Source organism: Phacochoerus africanus, chromosome 12 (genome assembly GCF_016906955.1).
Source record: "Phacochoerus africanus isolate WHEZ1 chromosome 12, ROS_Pafr_v1, whole genome shotgun sequence".
NCBI lineage: Eukaryota > Metazoa > Chordata > Mammalia > Artiodactyla > Suidae > Phacochoerus > Phacochoerus africanus.
Window position 1 is genome coordinate 19,296,788 of NC_062555.1, and position 13,096 is coordinate 19,309,883.

The following is a 13,096-nucleotide window of genomic DNA, read 5'->3' on the forward strand; positions in this document are numbered from 1 at the left end:
AAATTTTCCCATCCAGGAGTTCCCGTCGTGGCGCAGTGGTTAACGAATCCGACTAGGAACCATGAGGTTGCGGGTTCGGTCCCTGCCCTTGCTCAGTGGGTTGAGGATCCAGCGTTGCCGTGAGCCGTGGTGTAGGTTGCAGACGCGGCTTGGATCCTTCGTTGCTGTGGCTCTGGCGTAGGCCGGTGGCTACAGCTCCGATTCAACCCCTAGCCTGGGAACCTCCATATGCCGCGGGAGCTGCCCAAGAAATGGCAAAAAGACAAAAAAAAAAAAAATTTCCCCATCCAATCTCTCCTGAATAATGAACTGCTGGAAGTAGGGAATTCAAGTCATACATGCAACGTGCAAGCTTGGGTTTTTTGTTTGTTTGTTGATTGCGTCGACAAAGTTACTGCAGGAATTCCTAAACACTTCGGCTCTTGGTTCCTGTCCCCCGGTCCTCGGACCCACTTCTACGGCAGAGGCGGAGCTTGGGGAAGTGAGGAGAGCCGCCCGGGTCGCTCAGGTAACAGGGGCGGAGCGGGCCTGACTCTGCGTCGCCCCTCTGGGAGGCCGAGCCCGGGCGGGGTCCGAGGAGGACGCGCGGATCAGGAGCCAGGAGCCGGAGCCGCAGGGACCGCACGCTTGCTGCCGCCGAGCCTGGGACCAGGGAGCCGACGACCGTAAGCGTCGCGCGCAGTTTCCGGGGGGCCGGGGCGGCGGGGACAGTACTCGTAGGAGGCAGGGGCGGGGCGGGGGACGCTGTCGCCGCGCGCCGTCGGGCCATGGCTCCCGGGAGACTTCCAGAACGGCCTCCGCTGCCCCCCCCTTTCCCGCCGCCCGCAGCTCCATCCCCCACCCAGGGGCTGCATGTGTCGTCCGGCCCCCGCGCCTCTGGCCTGCGGGCGCCCGGGGCTCCGGGAAGAGGCCCGCGGGCGGGGACGGAGGCGCGGGGGCCCCTTGCTGGCTCTCCCAGGGAGTATCGCTGCCAGGGTTGCGTCTGGCTCACGCAGTGGAACGCACTCATTGGTCACCGGAGCCCTAAAACCGATCTCAGGTCTTAGGGCTGAAACTTGCTCTCTCGCCATCTCTGCCCACTGCCCCAGTTTGCCTCTCTGCTCTGGGGAGAGAATTCCAACCCGCTCAGCTCAGCGCACTGGAAAGGAAATTCTGCTTTGGGGTTAAGGGTTCATGGTGTGGCTGGAGCCGAGGAATGTGGTCGGTGTGAGGATAATGCCACAGAGACCCGAGCCTCGTGCAGCCTCCCGACCCGCCTGGAAGCTTGTGGAACTTAAGCTTCTGGTCCCTCACTTGCCGGCCTCTTCCCATGCCTCGCGGGTTTGGGGGGTGGCAGTGACTCAAACAATGAACCTGCTTTTGACTCTGACATTAAGGAGGTTCCCAGGCTAGGGGTGGAATAGGAGCTGCAGCTGCCGGCCTACAGGCCTACACCACAGCCACAACAATGCCAGATTCAAGCCGCGTCTGTGACCTACTCCACAGCTCATGGCAACACCACGTCCTTAACCCACCAAGTGAGGCCAGGGATCGAACCGCTGTTCGTTTCCGCTGAGCCACCAAGGGAACCCTGATTTTGACTCCTTTTGAAACTGCGCTCCTCTCTCCCTTCACTCTCCGGACTCTGTAAACTTGGAGCTTGGAGCAAAAGCTTGGGTGGGCCCCTGGCGCCGGGAGGGGCGGACAGCCTTCTTTGGGCCCTGCCTCCTTCCAGCTTAGGCAGCTCAGAGCCGCCCTGCACCGGGAGTGGTGGGGCGGGGAGTAGCGGCGGGAGCTGGGGCGGGAGCAGAGGTTGGGGGCTGTGCTTTTGGCTCTGCAGCACCTAGTACACAGACTTTGTGGGGTTTATGAGCTGTTGTGGGAAATTACTAAGAACATTAGGCTTTAGGCTTCTTTTAGTGCTACTCTGCAGACGCCCCCGCATTCAGCATAATTTAAACATTTGCGGGAAGTGGCTGCTCGGGGAAAGAAACATCCCCCGGTGTGTTGGTCGCTTCCTTTAGGGAGTCAGGGCTCCAGGACGTTATGGGAGCCTTTCATCAGCCCTTGCAGGTCTCACTTAGCAAAAAGCTCTGAGAGTCTCCAGCAGGTTTTCTTTCCCAAATTTCCACACTTACAAAAGCCATGTGATGACTTTCTCTTGTGTCCCTGAGCAAGTGTGGGCAGGGAACACTGGGGGCTGCCCACTGTGTGCAGGCTTTGCCCTGGGCGCCGGGGCTCAGCAAGGCACACGCCTGCATCACGTCTACAATTTTGCTGGGGAAAGATGGACCATAAGCGGAATACATTTGTAAAATATAAAGTATATCAAGGAGTTACTGGTGTGGCTCAGTGGTAACAACCCCAACTAGTATCCATGAGGATGAGGGTTTGATCCCTGACCCTGCACAGTGGGTTAAGGATCTGGCGTTGCGGTGAGCTGCGGTTGTAGGTCTCAGACATGGCTCAGATTGAGTATCTCTGTGGCTGTGGTGTAGACTGGCAGCTGCAGCTCAGATTTGATCCCTAGCCCAGGAGCTTCCATACGCCGCAGGTACGTCCCTAAAAAGAAAAAAAAAAAAAGGTATATTAAAAAGTGATATGTGCTGTGGAGTAAAAGCACAGAAAAGAGAAAGGTGGGGGGTAAAGGACAAGGCTCCAGTGAGAGGGGACATTTGAATAATGCTGAGGAGTAAGGGAGGGGTAGGCTGCTTTCTGGAGTGACAGTGACCAGGCCACAGGAAGAGCACGTGCAAAGGCCCCGTGACAGGCATGAGCTTAGCCCCGTGCCATCTATGTTTGTGTTTGCTGAGTGGGGGCCAAGCTGCCACTAGCGTCCTTTGCTGTGTGTGACTTCCTGGATAAACTGAACTGGCTCAGCCTGAGAACAAGAGTCTCCTCTCACCTCCAGTTACAGGAAAGCAAAGTCTTCCCTGGAAAATAAAAGTTCAGCAAGGCAGCCAGGGCGAACCTCAGTACCACCTCTCCAGCCCACGTGTTCCCTGTGTGATCCCACCTGCCTCTCGTCTCTGCCTTAAGCACCCTGGCTGGTACGGACTTATGAGAGTGGGATGTCTGTGGGAAGGGGCCCAATGGGGGCAGAGGGATCTTTATTTATTTATTTATTTATGTAAGGGCCACACGAGTGTCATATGGAAGTTCCCAGAATCAGAGCTGCAGCCTCCGGCCTATACCATAGCCCCAGCAATGTGGGATCGGAGCTGCATCTGTGACCTATGCCACTGTTCTTGGCAATGCCGGATCCTCAACCCTCTGAGTAAGGTCAGGGATCGAACCTGCATCCTCATGGATACTAGTCAGGTTCATTACTGCTGACCCATAAGGGGAACCCCAGAGGGATCTTTAGAGAAAGGGCATCTGGCCATCAGAGGAAGTGACCTGCCTCCCCAGCTGCCTCCTGCAGTGTCCTGGTTCATGTCTGATGTCTAAATCCAGCACCAGCCGGTGGTCACAGGGAGCCCCCGAGTCATCAATGCACCTGACCTTCCCTCCCATCAACATAAGAACCCGTTTTGCCCAGGCTTAGTGACTGCTCACCTGCACCTTGACTTTCCTGCCAGCAGCCTGGCCTGGCCCAGACATGGGAAGGCAGGGGCTGCCCAGATTCCAGTTCTCTGTTCTTGAGCTGAGATACCCAAGGACACGGAACACAGCTGAGTTTACAAAATAAGGCAGGGCTGAGTGTGAGCTGCTTGCTACTGCTGAAGAGCCCAGAGCACACCCACTCGGGCTGGAGTGGGCTTGTGGTGTCTGAGGAGCCCCCTAGGATCCCAGGCTCAAAACCCACCTCTGGGAGATCCTGCTATGGCTCAGTGGGTTAAGAACCCAACTAGTATCCATGAGGATGTGGGCTCCATCCCTGACCTCGCTCAGTGGGTTAAGGATCTGGCGTTGCTGTGAGCTGTGGTGTAGGTCACAAATGCAGCTCCGATCTGGTGTGGCTGTGGCTGTGGTGTAGGCTGGTGGCTACAGCTCTGGTTCGATCCTTAGCCTGGGAACCTCTGTATGCCGTAGGCACTGCCCTAAAAAGCAAAAAAAGAAAAAAAAAGAAAGAAAAGAGCACAAAAACCCCGTCTCTGGTGGGCCCCTACATCCCTCCCTGAGTGATTCATTCCTTTGGAGCCAATACAGTGAAGTGGAAAGAGAACCGACATAGAAAGAAGAGCAGGCTGGTGTCCCAGCTCTGCCTTTAATGTGTCCCCTTCATGGACCTCATCCATGAAGTGAGGCTGTTGGGCTATACAGTCTGCAAGACTCCTTACAGCTCTCACGTGCGATGATTCTGTGGTTAGGAATCCAAAGAGCTCTTCAGAAAAGGAAAATGGGTTAGTGGGAGTGGTCGGTTTTGCTGGGGCCTCTGCCTGGTCCACTGAGGGCAGCTTCGAATAGAGTGAAGGGCCTGGCCCCAGGGGTGGGAGGCAAACCCCCAGGCAGAGGTCGAGGGCCCAGGGTTGAGGCAGAGGCTTACCTCCCAGTCTGCCTGGTGCCCTGTGGGCAGACCACGGGTGGTTCTTGGCCTGGGACCAGTGGTTTAGGAGCAGGGGCTCCAGGGGCTGTGTGGTCAGGCGGGAAGGGCCCAGCGAGGAGAAAACACCCCAAGCAGATCTCCCAAGAGGGAAACTCGTTTTGCCAAAGATCCAGCCACCCCCGTCCCCCTTCCCCGAAGAGGGAGTGGTGGTCACTCTCTTGCCTGAACACACGATTGTGCAAACCAAGTTCCAGCCTAACCGCCGCTTCTACCGTCAAGGTTACAGACGGCCCTCTGAATCCCTGGGTTTTGAGGCCTTATATGCCATTCCATATAAGGGACCCAGGCATGCTCGGATTTTGGTATCTGGGTGGTCATGGGACCCACCACTACTGAGGACTGACTCTTTACTTTCCTGAGGGAGGTCACAGGTCAGCCTTTGTCACCAGAGAGCCGCTCTTCTTACTCTCCAAAGCCTACCCTGCGAGGGTTCCTCAGACAGGCTCAAAGCCCTGGAGTGGGGTCTGCCTGTCCTCTGGACCCCTCGTCTGTGGCTTGGCTTTGCTGTCTGGCCAAGGCCCCAGGATCCTGCAGAGCCAGTTTTGTTCGTGGCCCGCCTTCTGCAAAGCCACACCTATTGGGCCCTGGGGGCCCAGCTGAAAGTGCTTGCATTGGGAAAGACAAAAAACGCTCTTCTCTTGGAGAGTTCAAGGCCTTTCAGAGGATTCTCTAGCTAACCCACAGTCAGAGACCACAGCCCTGGTCTGGGTCAGGAGGAGGTGTTTTGCTGCCTGTAGGAAGATGGATCCACAGACTGGATTTACATGGCTTCTGGGCACCTACTCGCGGGGTTTATTACTTATCCTCTTTAAGCTTCATTGGTAAATCTCTTTACAACAGAAAAAACAACCCGTGATTCTCAGGTTTATTATACCTGGGACGATGTGCTCCCGGAGCCCTCCCACCCCATGGCCAGGGCTTCTTTGGGCTTCCTCACCGGAGGTGGTGGTGCCCAGACTGATGTTCTAGAAGGGTTCCAGGCGTGCCTGTCGTGGACCCGTCGGGCTGGCTCTGGCCAGCTGTGGCCTGCAGCGTGGGCCGCCCACCCTTGCCGAGGATGCCACCTCGGGGCGTAGCAGCCAGCCTGAGCCTTGGCCTTCTCTGTGGCGTGAGTGACCTTTGCTACCTCGTGTTTCGACTTTCCAGTTGGACTGCTCTTCTTGTTGGAACTGGAGAGATTTGCACCTTTTGGAAAGTCAGAGAAACCCTGGTTCCAGCCAAGCGCCACCCTTTCAGTGCCAAGGGCTCGGGGAAGTCTGACTGTCTTACCCACTCTTCGGGGGAAAATGGCTATACTTTCCGTTTTTTCGCCTGTGAATCAAGTTGACCCTGTGAGGAGGCAGGAGCGGGCAGGCCTGGCCAACAGGTGGCAGAAGGCAGCCCCCTGCCCTCGAGCAGTTTTGTGCCCCCTTCTCACAGGCAGGGTCACAGTGATACTGTCAAGATGGACCATCTTGGAGTTCCTGCTGTGGCACAGTGGGTTAAGGATCAGACTGCAGTGGCTTGGGACATCGTGAAGGTTCGGGTTTGATCTCTGGCCTGGTGAAGTGGGTTAAAGCATTGGCATTGCCGAAGCTGTGGCATAGGTTGCAGATGGCGCAGGAACTTCTGTGTACCAAGGGAGCGGCCACAAACAAACACACGCACACTCAAAACCCAGAACAGCTTCATTTCAGTTGTCCCTGCCTCTGGACCTTTGGTTGAACATCAGAAGTGTTTTTAGCCTTTTGCGACTTTTTAATTTGTTTTTGCAACCTAGACTTGGCCACAAGCAAATAACCCCCAGCAAGACACCACCAACCCAGAATATTCTGAGCCTGGCCCCAGGGCCTCTCTGCGAGAAGCACAGGGACCCTTTGTGTGTCAGAGAAGAAAGCCAGCTCAGGTTGCCTCCTCTGGCCCAGCTCACAGTGCTATAGGGTTACACGCACTGAGGAAGCTTCCAGACCAGGTGGGAGCACATAGTTGAGGAAAAGCCAACTGGGGAGGGGAGGGGGGTCAGAGCATGACCCACGGTGGGAGGAAATCCATCAGGTGGATTGTATGGCCCGCTCCCATTATCTCCTCAAAAAGGAGATTTTCTCCCCTCGAAGAGAGAATGCCACGAATGGACGTTCCACGGAAGGTGGTGTTTTTTCCTCATAGACAGTGAGCTGTGACCCCTGTGTGGGGGCAGGGGGCGGGTCTGTTCCCCACTGTGTTGTTTTAATAAAAGTCTCCCTGGAAGGTTGTGTAAGTGAGTTTGTAGTGGCCCCCGCTTCCATCTCAGGGGTGTTTAAAACCTGTGGGAGTTCCCACCGTGGCGCAGCAGAAACAAATCCGAATAGGAACCATGAGGCTGAGGGTTTGATCCCTGGCCTCACTCAGTGGGTTAAGGATCCAGCGTTGCCATGAGCTGTGGTGTAGGTCACAGACGAGGCTCTTGGATTCTCCGTTGCTGTGGCTGTGGTGGAGGTCGGCAGCTGTAGCTCCGATTGGCATATTGAAACTTCCATATGCCATGAGTGTGGCCCTAGAAAGCAAAACAATAAAATAATAAAATAAAATCTGTGGAGGTCGCCGTCCCCTCTCTGAAGTGCTCAGGGCCAGCCACGCGGTTCCCCCCTCACCCTCCCGGACCTTCCAAGCGGGTGCTGAGGCTGCCTTTGCTCGGGCCCCAGAGCTGAGAGCCCCCTCCTCATCCCAGGCCGTGCTTCCCGCGCCTTCTGCCTTCCAGCCACGCCGGCCTTGTTTCTCTGCTCTTCCCTCTCACAAGGGTCGACCCTTAACTCCCCGTCTGGTTCAGGTATCACTTCCTCAGGAAAGGCTCCCTCTGCTTCAGGCCAGGCCCCCGTCCCCCACCTCTAGGGTTCTCAGGATTTAAGGACAAAAGGGGAACCCTGTGCGGGCCCCTTTACCTGTGTTAACTCAGCGAGGGGTGCGCTTTATTCTGCCCCCCTTACAGATGGGGAGACTGAGGCTTGGAGAAATGAAGCCACTGGCCTGAAGTTCCCTGGCCTGTGGCTGCAAGTGGTATGGCCAGAATTCACAGCAGACCCTTGGTGCCTGCCCGCTAGCCGGGTTGCCTCCTGACTCCATGAAGTTTTCATCAGATCAGCAGTCACTAATTGCATTTTTTCTATCTATACGGGTGTGTGTGTGGGGGGGGGGTGGTGCTGGGGGCAGGGGTGACCCTCCAAGGTAGATACTGTTGTGCCTTCAATCAGGCCCCAGAAGAGGATTACCCCTAAGAAGTCTACGCCCCCACACACACTGTTTTTACTTTTTGTTTGTTTGTTTTTCCTTTTGCTTTTTAGGGACACATATGGAGGTTCCCAGGTTAGGGGCCCAATTGGAGCTATAGCTGCCAGCCTACACCACAACTCAGGGCAACGCCAGATCTTTAACCCACTGAGCGAGGCCAGGGATCGAACCCGTATCCTCCTGGATACTAGTCGGGTTTGTTACTCCTGAGCCACAATGGGAACTCTTGCTTTCACTTTTTAACCTCCCTTTGCTTTTGTCTACAAGCAGCATTTTTCCTTTCACCTGGGTGCTACTCCAGGCTGCTCTCCCAGGGCTTGGCTCCAGGCCTTGGAGGGAGATTAAATGTGGCACTTGTCACAGTGCAGAACATTCTAATCTGCTCAGCTCTGCCGGTCTTGCCCTTGGGCCTTCCCCCCGATCCCCTGGGGCCCTGGCCCCTGGGGTTCAGGGAAACAGCTGTGGGTGGACAGGCTGGCCCACTGCTGGGCTGTACAGAATCAGGGGGGCCCCACCGAGGGTTTCCCCATCCATCCTGGGCCAGAGTGGTCTCTGTACAGTGAGCAGGCCTGGAAGTTTCAGGCATCACTGCTGGGGAGCCCCTGGGGGCCCTGGGCTCAGCTGACCGTCGGCGGGCCTGGTGGAACATTCTCATTCTGTGTTGCTCGCCTTGGCAGGCTGGACTAGAGCAGAAGCAAAGCCATCTGTTTTTGCCTGTCTGCTGCGTGTGCCTTTCACCTTCCCCCAAGGAGGAGCAGCGAGGCTGGTAGGGCGGTGAGGGGGCCGAGGCTGAGGAAGCACTGAGCCCCCAGCCTGGGCTTCCTCTGGCCTGGCGTCTGGGAGGCACGCATGTACCCTCTGTCCCAAGGACATCTGCCGGGCTGGCCTCTTCCCCAGAAAGAGCATGAGGTTCCCATGCCCCTGTGAGCCTGACTTACTGCCAGGGAGATGGGACAGCGGGGTGGGGGTGGATGGTTCCGCCTGCAGGCCGGAGCTGGCCTTCCCCGCAGGCTCAGGGCCATGTCCCCCCTCTCGGCTTCTGCTCTCGAAGGACATTGGGGCATTCGGCTTGGAAAGCATTTGGCCCAAGGCCACATACACGTCTAGCGCCGAGTGGGAGTTAGCTAGGACTTACTATGATTTTAGGAGCATTTTCTTTTTCTTTTCTTTATTTTTCTTCTCTTTCTTTTCTTTTCTTTTCTTTCTTTTTTTTTTTTTAGAGCTAAGGGTCGAATCCGAGCTGTAGCCGCCAGCCTAGGCCACAGCCACAGCAACATCAGAACCAAGCCATGTTTGTGACCTACACCACAGCTCACAGCAACACTGGATCCTTAACCCACTGAGTGAGGCTAAGGATCGAACCCACATCCTCGTGGATACTAGTTGGGTTCATTACTGCTGAGCCACAACAGGAACCCTATTTAAGGGTTCTAACTGGATATGAGACAGGGTCAGATTTGCTTTTCCAAAAGATGGCTCTGGCTGCAGAGTGTGTTGGAGGCAGCTGAGCAGCAGTGAGTGGACAGGGAAGAAGTCCCAGGAGAGCCAGGAACCTGGGCCCTTGGCAGGGCGGTGCTGTTGCACGTGGACTTAGGATACACCTCGGAGGTAGAGTTACTGGAACACACCGATAGTTTGGATGTGGGTGAAATGAAGGAGAGGGGTTTCAAGGACACGGCCAGGGTCTGAAGCTTGGCCCCTGGGAGAGGGAACCCCAGAAAAGACAAAATTTCAAGGGACGGGTGCAATTTCAGATGCACGGGAGGTCGTGGTTTTGAGACACTGAGGAGCTGTTGAGTTGGCAGCTGGGTGCCTGGGTCTGGAGCTCAAAGGAGGGTTGACTTTGAGACACCTGTGACTGTCCTTTGTCCAGAGGTGGCATCATGAATTCATGGAAAGGATGGCCCCCTTTGGACACCAGCTCTCTGGCCGCCGCTGTTTCTCCCACAGCCCAGCCCGAGCCGCTTACCCCGTTCCTTATGTTCTCCAGGCTCCCGGCCTGCAGACGCTCGTGGGTTTCCAGATTCACCCCTGGGGCTCCGTGGCCACTGGGGAGTCACCCAGCAGCCTCTGGGCCGCAGCTGCTGAGGACTTGGGGGCCCCTGGTGCTGTCATGTGTCCGACTTGCTGTTGGGGGAATTACCGGCAGGACTCACTTCTGTGGTTTTCCCTCTTTTTTCTTTTTAATTTTATGGCCTCACCCACAGTGTATGGAAGTTTTGGGGCCAGGGATTGAATCCCAGCCGCAGCTGCCACAACGCTGATCCTTTAACCCATTGCGCCGGGCTGGTGACCGAACCCGCACCTCCACAGCGACCTGAGCTGCTGCAGTTGGACTCTTAACCCAGTTTCTGCACCACAGCAAAAACTCCAGTTTTCCATATTTTAAAAAATGTATAATTATTTTGGTTGGGGGTAGATAGTACATGCCTTTGGTAAAGGAATTTTTTCAGAGTTCCCGTCATGGTGCAGCAGTAACGAACCCAACTAGTATCCATGGGAATGCGGGTTCGATCCCTGGCCTTGCTCTGTGGGTTAAGGATCGGGTGATGCCATGAGCCTCGGTGTAAGTTGCAGGTGCAGCTTGGATCTGGTATTGCTGTGGCTGTGGTGTAAGTCAGCAGCTGCAGCTCCAATTCGACCCCTATCCTGGGAACTTCCATGTTTTGCAGGTTTGGCCCTAGGGGAAAAAAAATTTTTTTTTTCAATATAAAAAACTTATTCAGTGGGAGTTTGTTCCCTCCTTGCTGGAGGTCACTGTCACCAGTGTCTGGGTGAACTCTCCCAAAGCCACCCCTTAATCACACATACTTTTCTCCCTCTGACTTTTTTTGAGGGGGCGGGGCTCACCCCTGGCATGTGGAAGTTCCCAGATCAGGGCTCGGACCCACGCCACAGCAGCAACCCAAGCCACAACAGTGACAATGCTGGATCCTTAACCTACTGATCCTAACCCTTAACAAAGGAACTTCATGCCCCTACTTTTTTCAATAGTATATATATACTTCACTACATATCATGGAGATCTTTGCATATCAGAATATAGATTTACTCTTTTTTTAATCATCTGCATATAGTCACTTTATGAATGTCATAGCTTATTGCACAGTCCCCGAGTGATGAATATTTAGATTGATTCAATCTGCTTTTACAAAAAAAAAAGTTGCAGTGAATAATCTCATACATATGGTATTTTACATAAATGTACGTTTAGTATTTTGAGGGGATAAAGTCCTAGAACTAGAATTCCAGAGTCAAAGCCCATCTGTATTTTCCATTTGGACAAGTATCACAAAACTGCATCTCATTTGGGTTTGTATTTAAGGACACAATCTGAATAGTTGGGGACAACGGGGCAACACCCTCTTATGTTTTCAAGAGACATGGCCCCGTTCTTTCTTTTTTTTTTTTTTTGTCTTTTTGCCATTTCTTGGGCTGCTCCCGCGGCATATCGGATGTTCCCAGGCTAGGGGTCTAATCGGAGCTGTAGCCACCAGCCTACGCCAGAGCCACAGCAACTCGGGATCCAAGCCGTGTCTGCAACCTACACCACATCTCATGGCAACGCCTGATTGTTAACCCACTGAGCAAGGGCAGGGATCAAACCCGCAACCTCATGGTTCCTAGTTGGAGTCGTTAACCACTGCACCACAACGGGAACTCCCTTTGGCCCCCGTTCTTGACAACACCCCCTCGAGTGGCCATCCGCTGCATTGTGTCTACCTTTTGAGAACATACCTTTATGTGATGGGGGCAGCAGGAAAATGTTTATTTATCGTAGGAATGTTTCAGAGATGGAACAGTAATATAGCATTGAACATTCTGGAGACCAAGCCTTTGTTCTTGAGAGTTTATGCACTGGGGCACTTGATATATGTTCTTCTCTCCCTGACTTTCTCTGTTATTTGTGATTATATTAGGCTTTGTATAATAGAAAACTCAAAGTAACAGTGACTTAAACAATATAGAAGTTTATTTCCCTGCCATACAAAGGACGTTTGGGAGTAAGTAGTCCAGGGCTGGGCTGGTGGCTCCATGCAAGCTCCTTCCAGCATCTTTCTCCATCATCTCTTAATTCCATCTCGTATGTCACTTCATGGTCCAAAATAGCTACCAGAGTCCAGCCATCATGTCTATGTCCCAGGATGCATGAAAAGGAAGGGGCAGGACAAAAGGTGCATGCTTTCTAGCTGGGCCAGGGCTCTCTACAGTCTTTCACACACAAATGCAGGACCCGTGTACGCTTGTGCAGGTTGTTCACCAGACAAGGATGTCATTCACATCGTCGCCATCATGGATTTGTATTTTTATTTACAGTGTTTCTAGCAGATGGCAATGAGGTGTCCCGTAACAAAAGCAATATATTAGGTTCATTTTATGACAGTATTTTGAGGAATGGATGTCTTTTCCTAATTCACACAAAGGTACTGTCTGGACTATGGATGGCTCTGCCTCAAATACACTTGCAGGTCTTTGTCGGCACCTAGTCACCCTGTCACACTGAGCTGCAAGGAAGGCCAAGAAATGCAGTGTTTAGCTGGGCTTCTCCAACTGAAATAAAAATTCCATTGCTGAGAAAGAAGAGGGAAGCATAGCTGGCAGTCTGCCACACTGTCTCAATCTAAGGGTGTGCTTGCTGCAGCAGCCAAAAGACCACGGGCAACTTGGTTTTGGGTAATCTCGTGCCCAGGCCACCTTTTCCTCATGCAACCAGGAAATACTCACATCCCAAGTATATTCCCCTTGTCATGTCATTTACAGAAGGGTCATCTGAATTGCAGACAAGATTTCTAAGTTAAAACTCCTGAGTCAGCGTCATCATGCTGCAGTAACAATTTATAAAAGAGGTAAGGTAGGAAGTCCTTTTGGCTAATAGAGAAATGAAATGACTCCACTCCAGAGTTCCCATCGTGGCACAGCAGAAACGAATCCAACTGGGAACCATGAGGTTTTGGGTTCGATCCCTGGCCTTGCTCAGTGGGTTAAGGATCCACCATTGCCGTGAGCTATGGGGTAGGTTGCAGATGCGGCTCAGATCTGGCATTGCTGTGGCTATGATGTAGGCCAGCAGCTGTAGCTCCAATTAGACCCCTAGCCTGGGAACCTCCATACATTGCAGGTACGGCCCTAAAAAGCAAAAAAAAAAAAAAAAAGACTACACCCCAAAGTTTGTAATCATCAATGCTGACACTGAACACAGATGTAGATTCTTGTAGTTCTCTGTCTACACCATGCATTTCTTACTTCCACGCCTTTGCACCTGCTCTCTTGTCTTCCTAAATTTGTCCCATCCCCCCATTATTTTCTTACTGGTAAACTCCTATT

At 53.5% G+C, this 13,096-nt stretch overlaps 1 protein-coding gene across 2 annotated transcripts in view; it reads left to right on the plus strand.

Moving 5' to 3' along the window:
- Positions 1–390: 390 nt before the first annotated feature.
- Positions 391–13,096, plus strand: part of EPHX1 (epoxide hydrolase 1) — a 36,346-nt gene continuing 23,640 nt past the window's right edge. The window contains exon 1 of one of the 2 annotated variants that reach the window (XM_047755071.1): positions 391–508. The gene's annotated coding sequence lies outside the window, so the exon portion shown is untranslated. Of the gene's footprint in view, positions 666–13,096 lie in introns of both variants that reach the window. The other variant, XM_047755068.1, reaches the window with a different exon arrangement.